Raw genomic sequence first — 15,868 nt, forward strand, 5'->3', positions numbered from 1 at the left:
GAGAGAGTGTGTGAGTATTGTCCCTGCAACAAAATCACCCAAGAAATGGCCAAAGCTCCATCCACACATTGGTTAATGGGAGCAGTATGAAGATTATTCCACCAGGACTCTGGAGTTTAAATATCTGTTCGTCTCTATGCTCAAAATCCCGTTAAACCTCTTTGGTCAGGTGTCTGTGAAGCAGAGGACTATATCCTCGTGTCTGTGAATGGGGCTTACGTAGGAAATTAGTGTTGCCTTGGGATCAAATGTACGCTACTGTCAAACTAAATGAGAAGAAGGAAAGGCTCGGCTATGGACTGTGAGAGGAGGTGTGGCCATGCTTGCAGGTTACAGTCTTCCCAATGTTATGGTAGTGAAGATAAAATTTGGTATAAGCAGCCAAACTTTTGAATTTTTTGGCCAAAGTCCAAACCGTCCCAGTTTTTGCCACAGCTAGTTTTCATATGTGTTTTTTCTGGTGTTGAAGTTGGGCTTGCAGATGATGCTGGATTCATTTTTATTTTGTTGAGGCTTGTTTTATTTGTACTTTGGTATGTATTTGTGGTGCACAGTCTGAAGGGATTTTGCGTTTTAGTTGGTTTCTTTGGTGGTCCTAAAGGCAGGGCAAAATTAATGCAGCACTTAAAAAGCCTGTTATTAAAACTTTGTTCATAAGTGAGCAGGAGAAGCATAGAAAATGTATTTGTTTATATCCATATATATTAAATAAATATGAATATATTTATTCATATTTTTCAGGAAGACTGAATTCCAAAAAACAGCTCTGCTTTTACAAATCCAAAAGCAAACTTGACCCTGTTTTGATACCTCCCTCTCTCTGCAATGAGAGTAGTTTATCCTTGTAAAGATAAAGATTTTTACATTGTGGAAGTAATTTGATTATAACCTTTGGTTTCTTTGCTGTCTGTATTACTCATTTTTCTCTTGCACAAAGTTTAATGTCACACTGTGGATCTCTAAGAGATTGTGAAGCCTCGTGAAGTTTAGAAAAATCATCTCTGACCTCCTGTATGAAAAAGGCGTTTCTGAATCTGCAAGTGTGTGTGGGGGGGTTGTTGTTGGTTTGTTGGGATTTTTTTAAGTCCAATAGAATATTGTTTGAGAGGGAGAGATCTCAAAGGTTTGGGAATAAGTCCCCAGTTTATGCGCAGAGGGCAACAGCAGGTATTTGTATAGCGCTTGAATGCTGAAGGGAGTTGTCAGAGCTGGACACTGCAGAGATACCTCATTGCTCCCTTAAATTGTGTCTGAAATTTCCTTATATTTTATAATACATGAGTTGTGCTCTTGGCTGCCATTTCCTTTCTTCAGACTCCCAAAGGTAAGTGGATTGTGCCCTCTGGGGGCTCTCTACTGCTTTAACCTAGATTTAAGGGTGGTAGGTTTTTTTGTTCTTTTTCTTTCTTTTCTTTCTTTCTTTCTCTCTCTCTCTCTTTCTTTCTTTCTCTCTCTCTTTCTCTTTCTTTCTCTCGTGTAAAATATCACATTGATTTTTTCCCCCGCTCCCCGTGTCTTATGAAGGAAGAAATTTATGGCCTTTTTACGTCAGGAAGTCTAGCTTTTCCTGACATTTTATTGCTTTGAATATTTGAAACATTTCAATCCCAGACAATAAATATTACATGATTATTGTTTTCATATGGATAGGCTATTTCCCCCTGTTTTTCCTATCCAACTTTTTACTAGCAAGTGACACCCAAAAATTTATGGATACTAAAAACATTACTATTCAACTTTGCTGGGAAGGTCAGAGATAGTCCCTCAATTTGCATGCAATATATAGGAAAAAAAGTTAAAATCATCTCATATGTTTTGAATCCTGTAGTGATACAAACTTACGTCAGAAAAGAAGGTATCATTTTTTTCTTTCAAAAAAGTGCTCATATTATAGGTCAAGCCTTGTTTCCACTGAATTAAATGATAGCTCTTGAGGTTTAGGTGGGAAGAGCAGTGAACCCCAACTGAGCGTTTCCCAGAGCAGCAACTGGTAGCCTGCAAGTGCAGAGCTTAGGAGTTTACTTGAAGTTGGTGGGATGGGTTATACCCTTTCGTAACTCAAAGTGTACATTTTCTGCTCACCCAGGTCAGTATCTTGTTGCTCTCAAGGTAGAAAGAATTCCTTGTCAAGTGCAAACCATGAAATTCAATCTGAGGTTACATTTTTTAACTCCTTCTATTTGGGAGAAGGCAGCTGGCTCCTTGCTGTACGTATGGAGCACCAGTTCTGCAGTACGAGCCGTGGCAACCAAGTCTACCTTGCAGTCCCAGGTTTGATTTGACAGCCAGCAGATAAAGCAATATGTGAAATCTCTGGTCAAGTAGCTAAGATTATAAGAATATAAGAGGCACAGGTTCTGCTCAGAAGCATTAGATTGTCTAATTTTTTAATATTGACAGTTTTTCATGGATACCATGCAGGACCCTGCTGCCCATGCTCCATTAACCGTCATATTATCAATGACTTCATATTGATCTTGATTGCAGAAGTGGGCCCTAGATAACCAATAAATCTCCCTCTTTCTGTCAGTTCCTGATTGAATGTTTCATCCAAATTCAGTGACTGGCTATATAACTATGAAGAGAGTAATCCTAATGTGTTTCAGGAGGAGGCAAGTTGTCAAGTTGTGGAGACAGTAAACATAAGTATAGGTCTTTGGAAGTTTATCTTCAGAGATGCATCAGAGCACTCTCAGGCTGGATAAAGGTTTGGTATGGGGATAAGAAAAAAGACAAAACCTGTCAAAGTTTTCGACTGCAGCAATGCCCACGAGCCGGTGGTTCTTTCTCTCCTTGCCTTGTGCAGAGAAAGGGAACCAGAGTCTAAATCCATTCAGAAAGAAACACTAGTAAGTACTTGTTTAAAGTCTTTTTTAAGTGTTGTTGTGTCTTCACCCGCTCTCCTGTCTCATCCTCTTTTGGGAATGTTGAAAATAACATTCAGTTCTGTGCTGCCTTTGTCTGTCCTTTTCCATGTGGTAAACATGGACTTTTCCCTCCCTGTTTCTTACAGACTTTCAGCCAACTCAGCTTTTCCTGTTTACTTCCTTGTCAAAGGCGTCATTGGTGATATCACTCCACGTCTAGAAATAAGGGGTTTGCTGCTTTTCCTAGCTACCTGCTGCTCCATTTGGTATTATATTGATTTTGCATCATACCAGATTTGGCACATCTACTGATTCATTTATTTATTTTTTCAGGAAAGCAGGTGCTTTTTTCCTACCTTACCAACACATGCTGAAGATGAAGGTACTGAAATGGCTTTCTGGAGACCTGGGCTTCCATCCAGACCTCTCAGCGCCTCAATTTGTTATAGGTGTATCATGGGGATGAATTTGCAGACCCAGTCTTTTTAAAATAGTAATTATAATAATGATCATGAGAAGCTTGTAGGCCCCAAAATTCGAATAAAAAGATGACGGTATGGAAGCTGCAGTAGCTCTGTGACTGAAAAACTGGCCACCACAGCTTTGCAAAACCTGTTTTCTTCTTCTTGCACAGATGGAGATGAATGCAGTAGAGCAGCTGCTTCATCAAGTGCTGTGTTTGTTTCTTCTGATTCGGAAACCCCTAATATTTTAGTGCCTCAGGAAGACACTGAGTCCTGATAAAGGCAGCTAGTGGCTCAGAGTTGCATCTGTGGTTTGGACACAATTCTTATATTCTACACAATAGAAAGCAAAAATATTAAAGTGTGATCTCATTTAAACCCTCCATAGTTATCAAAACAGGCTCTGATTTAATCTCTCCAAATCTGTGATTTGTTGCTGAACAATAAAGGTACCACACGTAAGGTAATATTTGAGTTTTCTTGACTGATGATCTTTGTAAATCTACAACAACCTCCTCATGAAAGCACCAGCTTCGTGGCTGAAATCAGAATTTCAGGTTTTCATTTAAGAAAGGAAGGTGCTGCTTTCAGAGCACTGCTTGGACCTGTGCATAACCAATTTACTGAGGTCTGCCCGATGCCATTGGCAGCTTGGAAGAATACCTCGGAGAGGAAGAAAGTAATCCATTTTTCTCAGCAAGGTATTAGCAAACACCTGCTTCTCCTTGAACCCTACTCAGAAGTACCCTTATATTGCACATGTAAGCATATGCTGTCTTGCCACCATCACTGCGTTTGCAAGGACCAGGGGCAGCATCTGTCACCCATCTGGTGTCACACATCTTGGTGTAATTAGAGCACACTCTTAAAGGAAGACTGTAAATAGGAATGTTTTCCTGAAGTCAACATGATGAGGAAAAAAGAAAAAAAAAAAAAAAGCCCATGGACATCTAGGAAGGAAAATAAGTTAATGGTCTATTGTGTGATACTGAAGGTAATCAGCTGGACTGTTGGAGAGTGGTGATCTACAACCGTCAGTGAGTCTTGCTAGCTAGAGCTAATACCCTTACCCTTGGGTCCCTCACCATTTTATTGCTGCTCTGTAACAGGATGTGCAACTGCTATGCATTAATACGTTATTACAGATTGGCTAGTGTAAACTCCAGGTGTTGAGAACATGATTTATTCTATTAGTATAAAAAGGTGTTTTCTATAGCCGTATTAAAAATTATACTAACTGTTGGGCTTGCCACTGCGCTGTGTGTGGCACATGCCAATTTAAACCTGTCATTTCCTCTAATTTAAGCATATGTCCTCAGAAGATCATTAATTTGGGGTGGGGTTGGGGATCATAGTGCAGCTGTGGCCTGTTAACCCCCACCTGGCCGTTAATCCCTGCAAAACACCTTCCCCAAAGATGTCTGCTACTACCATACAGTCACTGAAGCAGAGACCAAAGAAATTACATTTTTGTGCGTATTTTATGTTTAAATCTATTTTACATTGCATTTTTAATTTACAGTGAATTGTACCTATTATGTGATGTATGAACCCGGTAACTGATAGGGCTGTATTTGTAGTGAATGCACTATGTAGTGGACTGCACAACTCTAAAGAGCTATATAAGAGCCCACGAATGTTTCCTCTATGTTCCCCTGGGCTTATCCCAAAGCAGCACATATTCCTGCGAGCACCAACCCTGAGCACTGCTGGGAGGAGCAGCCATGGGCTCATATTCCTCCTAATTGGGCTCCCCTCTGCCAGGGCAAGATTCAGGAGTCCTGGTCGCACGTTAGACTGAGCAGCCGGAGATTCAGTCCCTGTGGCTTATATGTTTTGTGTGTGCGTGAAGGCAGTGGAGTGACTTCAGTCTGTCCCAGATGCCTCCTAAAACCCCAAGATTACCCATGTAACGCCCTTGCTGAGAACTCCCAAACCGTCTCTGTGCTGCCTCCCTTCCACATGTTTCTTTGGGGGATTTTACCATTTTACTTTCCCACTTGAATGCTGTTAACTTTGCTGGGCTTTACACTCAGCCCCAGTAAGCCAAAGACCCAGCTTACTTTCCTAATGCAGCCCAGCAAATGTCAAAATCATTCTTTTTTGGTAAATCCACGTCAGCTCATCCGTCAAATGCTGAAAGCGGAGGGGCTGGGTCAGGAATCTGGCATCGGCCACAGGGTGAGTTGCAATATCTGACACCATGCTACTTGGTTTTCCAGTTCTTCATGCCTTGCATCCACACAGCTTAGATACAAGTCCTTGTTCCAGAGCTGGTTTGAGATGACCTTGGGGAAAGCACGGAGAAAAGACTCAGGTCTGGACATGACCCAGGCTTGTGCACTTGGCTTAACTGCTACTTTTTTCCCATCTGCCCTTTCAGTGGCATTGCACAACCACCATATCTCCTAGAAAAGCCCCAATCTTGCCTGCCTTAAAATCAGCTCATATTTTTTGGGCATCTTGAGAGTGGATTATCTCTGTATGCTGCACTGAGCTACCAGCAGCCTATACCCAAGTGATGCTGATGCACAAAGCCTGGCCAGAAGCACATCAAGCTTCACGACATCATTCAAATGCACACAGAAAGACTATAGCAGAGTTGCCTATCTTAAGCAGAGGAGTCCTTTATACCTGTTTTTCCTGGCAAAAGTTTATCCAGCCTGTGTTTAAAGACCCCCAAGGATGGAGACTTCACAGTCTTGAATCTACTGATGTTCTTGATCCTCATAAATTTTTATCCTATCTGGTTTGAATTTTTCTTTGCAGCAATGTAAAGACATTTCTTATCCTACCAGTGAGGATAGATTGTACCAGTGCACTTTGTAACAGCCTTTTCTGTGCGCAAAGGCAGTTATATCCCACCAAGACTCTCTCTTTTGGCTAATAAATGTAACTCGATCAATCTGTCTTCGCAGGTTTTGTTTTCTGGATTTCCAGCACTGCTTTCTGTTTTGACAATGAGCCATTGATAACTGCTCTCTGGGTGCATATATCTACAGCCTTGTCCCCACCCTCTAGCAGTTTTATCTAGACCCATGTTTCCCTCACCTGATTAGGAAAGTGAATATGAGACAGTGTCAGAAGCCTGCAAGCGCCGATGATGAATCTATTGCTTTTTCCTTTGCCGTAAGGCTTGTTACCTGTCACAGAGATCCTACAACAAGAGTTCAGATGGCCACCAAAAGTCACACTTTGCATACTCAAGAGCAGACAAAGGATTAGTTAAAAGCGGGGATTATTCAGCCTGTTGGTGAACCAGGCGACAGAAGGATTGAGGTGCCAGAGTCCCGGTGAGGGGCACCCTGACCTGCAGCCAGACAGGCATCGCAAGCAAGAGGTGGACTGCATCTCTCCAAAATTGCATGCTCTCACCGTGTAGTGTCTTCACACCGATACCGGTGGCCCTGTGACAGGTCAGTGAATGCTGATGGGCAGCGGTTGCAACGTCTGCTCTTCTAACTTACAGTGTGAATGACCTGTTGTTATCATGCTGATAATCAGGTATTTTCCCCTGACTTCACTCAGCAGGTGAACTGAAATGAATATCCTTTACAGTGAAGTTAAATTCATTTCTAGTAAATATCTAATGGCTCTTTTCATTTTGTCTGGGTTTTCCGGCTTTGAGCATGTTGTTACTACATGCATGGAGAGAGCCAGAGTGCTCTCATCCGTGTGATCCTCCTACTGATCTGGATAAAAGATCTTCATCAGTTTTATTTCCAGGTTTTAATTTCCTGCATCCTACTCCTCACAAGGCCATGAAATAAAAGGAGCTTCATCCCTCGGAGCATGCAAGGGAATGGTACTCATGACTCTTGGACTTGATTTCCAGCTCTCTCTCCAGCTTCATCAGTGTTACCCTCACCTCTGCACGCCTCAGTGACCCCATCTGAAAAAATAGTAACGTCTTGCTCGGTTCATCCCTAGCTCTCAATGCAGCTTTAAAAAGAATAAGAAATCATGATCCCGGTTTTATAGATGGAGAAACTGAGGCCCAGCAAAGGGAAACGACTACCATTAGCTTCCCGCAAGGCACCATGCCTTTGGCCTCATGGCTCCATGCTCAGGGGCTTGTCCACCGGACCAGACAAGTGCTGGAGTGGAAATAAATATTCCTCCTGATGACTGTGGTCTCTGTGGTCAGGGCTGAGGGTCGAAATGTTCGCACAAGGCCTGCACACAGAAACCACAGAATCCCCCCCAGCTCCACTGCACTTTATTAAAAGTCACTGCTTCTGTGAAAAATGGGTTTTATAAGAGTTAGGTGCCTTAATTATAAAGTCATGTGCGTTTGAATGACTTCTTCCCTGCTAACCGTTTGTGACAGCCTACAAATGTGAAAAGTATTACCAAGCCTATTTTTAACGTGGCTATGGAGAGTCTGTAGTTGTGGAAAACCAAATCCTACAGGATCCTAATGAGAAAGACCAGTGATTCTTTAAATATGGTTAGCGTTGTCTGAGTTTAGCAACGATGCCGATGCTATCCGAAAGACGGGAGACGCGGGAGTCTTGTGGTAACAATCGTGTGTTAAATAAACGATAGGAGCAAGTGATGTACAGGGCTAAATTTTTCCCTTGGAAGTGGCTGAACGGTCAGCGTATGGAGATAAAAAAATCATTTCAGAGGGGTGCTGGCCCATGGTAGCAGTGTGCAGGCTTTACCTGTGTTTTCTGCAGAGCTGTTACCTCCCAAGAGTTTATTCCATCCCCGTTCTTTACTGGACAAACTGCTGTCTAATGGGGTATGCAAACAGCATGGAGTCCAATGCTTTGTAGAACTGAATCCTTAATACTGCTTCTCTGTGGATTGTGGCAGACTTGAGGCCTGAAGCATCATCTTTATCACCAACTCTTGGCTGTAGGCTCTACAGAGGAAGAGGAAAACACACAAGATCTCTCCGGCAGCCTTATTGCCTGCATCCAGTAACAAGGGTTTCAGCCCTTCTTATAACGGGGCTAGACACTAGAGAAGGAGAGCAGGCCAAAAGCAACATTAATGTTAGAGCAGTAAGTGTCAAACTTGGTTTGAAAGGAAATGAAAATAATGAAAAGAAAATATCCCAAATAGGAGGAAGGAGAGAGAGAGAATGCTGTTCTCTTTCAGTTAAAAGATAAAGAATAAGGTGCGGAAGATGGATAAAAAGATGGTATACCTGTGGATAAAAGGTTTATTGTGGATTAGGTTTAAGATTGGTGGGCACCATTATGGGAATTTCCTCTGATCAAACATATAACTCTAGTTTTAGCTCTAACCCTATGATTCTTCCTCCATCCATGACTTCTCATAGGATTATGGAGACCTTAACCGTGGCATAAGGTCTTGAAAGGGTACTACTTCACCCCTGGATAAATCATTTTAGTGCTAAGCAACAGTACAAAATTTACACCTTATTTTTAGTCAACTATGTTTTATTCTCATTTCTCCACCATTGAATTATGTCAATTTTGAGTGATAAATGAGTTATCTCCCCCTACCCCAGTATCATAAATATTCTACGCATATAACCTATAATTAAGTTGCTTCTTAACCATTTCTTAAATAAATAAAAGACTATATTTCTCTAGTCCAAGGCAGATTTTCCAGACTTAAGTTAATTGTCAGAAATCTGTGAACTCTTCTAATTTCATCAGCACTTTAAAAAAAAAAATGTAATCAGCAGAACTGGATGTAGCATTCCAAAAGCACTCTCACTCATACCATGGGCAACGGTAAAATCCCTTCCTTAGTGGTACTTAATGTTTGTATAGTCAAGGGTTGGTCTGCATATACCTTGGCCATCACTTGGCCTTGAGAATCTCAATGGCTTTGTGGGTAGCGGTAAGCAATGGTGGGGGTCATCCCTGGAGGCCACCAGATGCAGTACAGCCACATCAACACCATTAACTTCTCAGTCTGCCAAACAGCATGGACATACCTAAATTGCCTGTTAGAAATGGGCTCTGGACCAGACCAGTTCTCAAATTGTTATTCGTGATGTATACCACACGTATGTTTCTATGTATGTAGTTCATCTAGGTGCATATAGTTACATTTATGAAGACAGTATAGCTATGTGCCCAGGTACAAGATGAAAAGGTAGGTATGCACATATGTACATGCACATAGATATGAATATATATACGCAACATGTGTGCACACACCAGCATTCTCTTTTTTTAATAAATATTAATAAAATATTAATTACTGACAATGTTAAAACAAGTTAAATTAACTATATTTTCTAAAAAATAGCAGATCTTAACTCCTAGCTGACTTGACTAGGAGCAAATCTAGTATATCAAGCATTTAAGACCCTAGGGTGCCCTGGTTACTCCCTTTTAAAAAAAAAAGCCCTAAACCACAATATTGACAATCCAAGGCTTCATGTGATTACTTGCTCATAGATGCTTCAATGACTAAAACTTTTTTGGTGCAGAAGGCCAGCAAAGAGACTATGCAGCAATATGTCTGCTCTATCTTCTGCAGCTCAGATGTAAGAGATGCTGAGGTCCAGAGCTGGCCTTCTGCAGGGGATGAGTTTTCCCTTAATCTTTGCTTAACAATAGAGCTGAAATCTGGAGTAGGATCATTAGTCCAAAGGACTGGATAATGTCTAGAAGAGAGATGCCTTCAGATCATTTATTCCCCTACCTTCTGATTGATCCAGACACTAAAAGCAACTCCTTTCCTCTGAAGTGGATTGGCAGTGGGATAGATGTGAAGACTGTGAACCAAAGAAAGGCAACATCCTGCTTCACTGGGGTTTTTTTTCCCACTTACTTAGGAAAGATAGGCGGATTTTGGTACCCAGTGTGTTTTTTGTATGACCCTGCAACGAAGCCTTTTTTACTGCTTACAGATTGGTGTGTTTGTACCGTCATGACTAATAGCAATGCATTCATAGAGGTCTAAAGAAAGATATTCTTTGTGCAACATTTCTTCATCTTTCATTTTTTTAATTGTAAGAAACTTTATAAAAGCTCCAGACTAAAAGCACATGTTATTTAAAATTCTTTGAAGATAAAGATTGAATCTGATGGTCATGAGATCCATCACACCATAGCAGAAAAAATAAGTGGCTTGATTTCAAACCTTTTTCATTTCTTCAGTTGGGTACCATGAACGTACATCTGAAAAGAACTTTTTCTCTTTGTAAGGCAGGCTGAGGCTGAAGCACATATTATCCCTTGAAATAGCCATTGGTACCAAGCTGTCAAGGCACTACTTGCAATCAGACAGAGCAAAACTAAAAGGTTAGAACTTCATCTTACATATTAAATCTTTGGTTAACTTCCAGTGGGACCCTCTGTCTTTCCTCTACATGTTTGCATTGAATTCATGTATGTCTTTCACAATGCCAATGGCAAATTTATCAGAACATCCACTAGCCTGCAATAAGCTCCAGGGGCTCCACAGCTAAAATTGCAAAGGAGCTTTTCATTCCTTTGCCAAGTCCACACGTGTAGGCATGGCATACATAGGCTTATCCAGTAGTGTTTATTAAAAAAAAAAAAAAAAATCAATTAAAAAATATTGAAACTTCTTGGAAAAGTCAAAATTGAAGTTAAAAATAATGATGAATAATGGTATGGTAACAGACTGTAAATGTACGTTGGGGGATATAAAACACTCACGCTGCGGCTATAAATCTAGGGAGAGCAAGTGACCTAATGAGTGCAAATTTGTGCCTAATATCTACCCTGCTCACACTGCTTGTAGGGTTTGAACTTGTAATCCGCCGTGCTAAAAAGGATCATTGCTACTATGTAAGTCAGAAGAGTGCTAGATATTAGCATTAGCTAGCTAGCATTAGCTAGCTTGATGCTAGATATTTCCTAGTTTGTGAACAAGCCACTGAGGCACATCTGCACCTTCCCAGGTACTCTTTAAACAGTGACAATTCAGAATATCCCTGTCACTGGCAAGACAAGCCCTGCCTCGGCTCAAGCCCTGGTCCTTTGCTGGTCCTGTGTTGGAGCAGAAAACGGGTGGTATTTAAACCTCGCTGGCTTTTTGTTTCCACCTATACATTTTGCTTGATGAAAACATGGAACAATTTTCTCATTGGCGTATTGAAATGTACTTATTTTGTGATTAAACCAAGCCCATAGTCATGAGGCTCTGACATGTTAAGGCCTAGTATTGAAGTCTGGGTTAATTTTTCTGGTTTCTTTCATGACAAATGTTGAACCCAGATTTTCACCGTAATCAGACTTGTCTGAATCAGGAGTCTGAGTCATGAGTGTGTCTGATATCTTTGTCATGGCAAAATCTGCAGTTCATCTGGAGACCTAAGGGCTCAGGGAGATTGAATACTTAAGGGGAGGTAATTGGAAATAATAGGGATATTTGGAAAAGGAGATGGGAGATCATGGTTTTTCTGATACATGACTTCCCTGGTCAAGTATCTTTGTAGATTTTTTTTTTTTTTTTTTAAACCTAATAGAAACTCCTTTCCAGTCTAAACTGTGGATGAGACAGAAAAAAACTGCACTGTGAAGGTGAAGCACTGGCCATAATAGATGTTGGCTGACTTAGAAACTGAGCCTGTGATTATAAGGTTGTGTTTACCATTGAGGGAATCAAATTCCAGCTGGTTGTGGCTCTTCACTGGAGGTGTCACTCTCTAGAGTGACTCTTAAATTTGAGAAACTGACCCAGAAATCTTAAATCTGGCTCCCTTCTCCCTGCCGCAGGCTATGAAGCTGCAACAAGGAGACGCAACTGCCTTTCTCCCAGCGTTCCCTATATTCAAACACAGCACGGGAGAATCTTACGGTTCAGAAAAAAGATGTAAAAAAATAATTTGGCAAAATAATTAACAGTGCATTGCAGAGAATGTGTCTGGTTGCAGAAACCAGCAAGGGTTTGGCAGCTGCGGTATGGTTATTTACGCTTCCTTACCAATTTGCCTGCCACAATCTGCATCTCTTATGGGTATAAGAATTAAACGCCTTTGTGTGTCCCTAGTATATCTTTTGACCAATTAAGATAATAACATGCTGAGATTTTTTTTGTCGGAGGAGGACAGCCCGTCAATCTGTGTTGATCTGCAGTCCCGCATTTTTTATGACAGGTACTGTCACGGGGCACAGCTCTAGATAAACACGAGAGAGAGGAGCTCACAGTCGTACACAGGCAAGTCAAGTGAAGAGTGGAAGAGGAACAGGAGATAAACTGGCTGGTTTGGGGCAGGCAGGACATGGGTACCAGGTTGAGACAGGCACAGAGTGACATTTCCTGTCTTGTTGCGTTCTGCGCTGGTGGGTCTTCAATGATGTAATATTTCCTGTGGCTCTTTCCGAAAATATTTTCATAAGCTTTGGGTGATGTGCACTCTGCTAAGGAACTGCCTAATTCTGTGATCCCGTGTGGGTTTGGAGCTTTAATGTTTTTAATCACTTCTAGCTGGATTAATTTCCTCAGAACCATATCATACAGAATTAGCTATTATTGGTTTATTCCTCATTACAGCTGTGACGGCTATACATTCTTACCTACCTAACAAAATATCAGAGGAGTTTATTTTATTAGCTTTAGCTAGTGCTTGTATACTGATCCCTGAGTAAGATGATATTACTGCAAAAGTAGAGGGTTTTGTGCTGAGTGAGTTCACGTGCACCTGTGTTTTCCCAAGAAATCTTGGAAAGTTTGGTTGTCCCACGTTGCTCAGGTTTGGTCACATCATGAGGTTTCTAATTTTTGGCTACTTCTGGCTTCTTACTCTAGCCAAGATAAGGCTATAGGTGAACTTTTAGTGTGGAGTTCATCCTACCCAGCATTCGCACCTCAGCTCCTTGTCACAGACTCCCCTTCCAGCCAGTGGAGAGAAATAGATGCTTTTAGGGAGTGATCAGTCTGACCTATTTTAATTGTCTGCTTTAATATTAGATGAATTGCACCCTAAAGATACCTGTTTCTTTGAACTGAGTACAAAAGGAGAGTAAATGCAGTTGTCAACATTGCAGCTGTCTGCACTTGATCAGGTGAATGCTGCCCTTCAAGCCATATTTAAACTTATGATGGGATGCATCTGGCAGATGATGAATGTTTATGTGTAACCTGGATGTCTAGAATCTCTTCATAGGCAGAGCAAATAAATAGACTTTTTTTTAGGGTGGAATCTATCCCACATAATGGCAAATATCTGAAATAGCTTAGTTGAACTGCTATTGACTACAGGAGGGAGCCCAGAATGACTAAAATTTAATTCTGCAGTTGATATATACACCTAGAAAGTCACATGAGACTAAATCCATCCCAAGGAAAGACACCTGACTTTTTTATAGTGCAGAGCACCCCACAACTCCCTCTGAGACCAGTGGGCATTAAGCATGTTGGATAAACGTGTTGCTCGTTTGCATGTGTAAAGATCGATTCAGGAATCCATCTGAGCACCCGCACTAGAAAATCTGGGCTTTCAATCATGTTTTTTTCTTCTTTTCTTGCCTAATATGCTTTTTTTTTAATACCAAAATTTAAAAAAACAGAAAAAAACCTGAGAAAATAAAAATCCCCATCCCCCTACTCATAAGATTTGTTTCACAGAGCCAATACTCTTGAAGGAGGTTTTGGAGTCAGTATGTTACCAAATAAAAGAAGTATATTACATCTGCAAACTTTTTATAATTTACAGGATTTTTCATGCAGGGTCATTATCATCATAGTCATAAGAAGAATAAAGAATGGGGGGAATCAAAGAGTGGGGGGAAGAGTAAACCTTTGGCAGTAACCAAGGGTCATCACCAGATTGATTCCTCCCTTCTAGGCATCCAGGTTTGTTCAGAAGAAACTGGGGGTAATTCTACCCTGTAATATGGGGTAGATTATCCCAAATTGCAACTGCATCCAACTGTGCGTATAGGGCAAAGCTGTTGTACCTTTCTCTCTAGCAGACTATGCCAGCCATTCTTAGTGCCAAGGTAACGGGCATGCTGTTTCCAGTTATTCCCCTTGTGATGAACCCATTATGATCTGGTTTGGGGGAGCTGTAGCAATCCCAGACATTTGGGTCTGCTGTGATGAAAAACTTGTAATTTTTTTTAAACAGATGTAGGCCAAGATTTGAGTGCATCTGGGCCAGTTTATGCTTACAGATGAACACGGTGCGACACGGAGTGATTTCAACCTGAAACCAGGCAAAACACATTGGCTTTGGCTGGCTTTGCTTTGAGTTACGGAGTTTGTAGGAAACCAAAACTCAGAAGGGGATAAGCCCACGCAAACCAAAGAAAGCAAAAGGAGTGATTTGCATGAGTGCCCGCAAACTGAACCTGCACAGTTGGGTGAGTTACTCCATGCCTCACCTCCCAGCAGCTTGGGCGTTCAGAGTCCTGCGGTGGCCGGTGGTGCTGCAGAGGCACTCAGCTCTTTTCCTGATTGTGCCTGGGAGTTTTCCCCACTTCAATGTTTTATTGACTAGGATAAAAGAATGCAACTGCCTTCTCTGGAGATGAAGTAGCTTTATGAGTTTCATTTTTCTCTGTCCACGTCTCTGTTTCTCCTCACGTTGCTGCTCTGATCTGTGTAGCAATTGAGAGCTTGATTCTGGTCGCACACAGTCACGAAGCCATAAGCTGCAGAAACGCTCTCACACTCTCTCGACACTGCTGGTGCCAGCGCAAGACAAAGGCATTTGTGTCTAAACTTTCACACAAGCCTTCTCTAGAGAACTCAGAAACAAAACTGCTGCAGACTGATGCTAATTTAAGAAGTCCTTATATTCCACAAAATAACAAATCAAAACTCTTCTAACAATGATGAGCCTCACTCAGCGTAGTGCTACTCCCAGTATTTCTGATTTTGTCCACAGATCTATTCATGCATAAATTTGAAAATCTTTTTCATTAGTCAAGTTCACTGTGAGCTTTGCTTTTGTTTGCAGCATCTCCATAGCAAACATTAGCTAAGATGTGTGTTTGTCAGATAATCAGATTCATTAAAAGCAATGTTTAATTGTTGTTTCCAGCCGCAGCAAATTAAGTGAAGATACAATATGGAAAGGAGAAATTTCTTATGTATGCTACATAAAAATCAGGATAGAATTATGATGACTACAGCTAATGGAATAATTCACCACAAATAATTTCTTCAAATGTAGCCTTTTTTCCTGCTGAGGGAATAGCTCTGAGCTAAGTGCAGTTTCCTACACCGTACTTGCTTGGACAAATATCATTATGAACTTTTTTGCCCTCTGGCTTGTTCATAAATAACAAAATTTGAGACGTGTTGGTCAAGCCAGTCACATGGTGCTATTCCTGCTCACTTTATTGAAATATTGCTGTAAGCGCTTCCAGTACAAATATCCAAGTGCACACATTTAAGATTCTGTTCCTCTTGACGCTCTTCCGTTCAACCCCGAAATGTTCTGTCCTAGCCCGTTTAGGCCTGTGAAGTTCAATCACAGGAATGTCCAGATGGAAGCTGAACCCAATTAATTAAGAAGTAAATTGTAACAAACATTCACTTAATGAAAAAAATCCAAAACTCAGTAACTTATATATATGTGGAAGTTGCCATACCCCGTACTTGTCATTGAACCAAAGTATGCAA

This window comes from Gymnogyps californianus, chromosome 3, assembly GCF_018139145.2.
Source record: "Gymnogyps californianus isolate 813 chromosome 3, ASM1813914v2, whole genome shotgun sequence".
Classification (NCBI taxonomy): domain Eukaryota; kingdom Metazoa; phylum Chordata; class Aves; order Accipitriformes; family Cathartidae; genus Gymnogyps; species Gymnogyps californianus.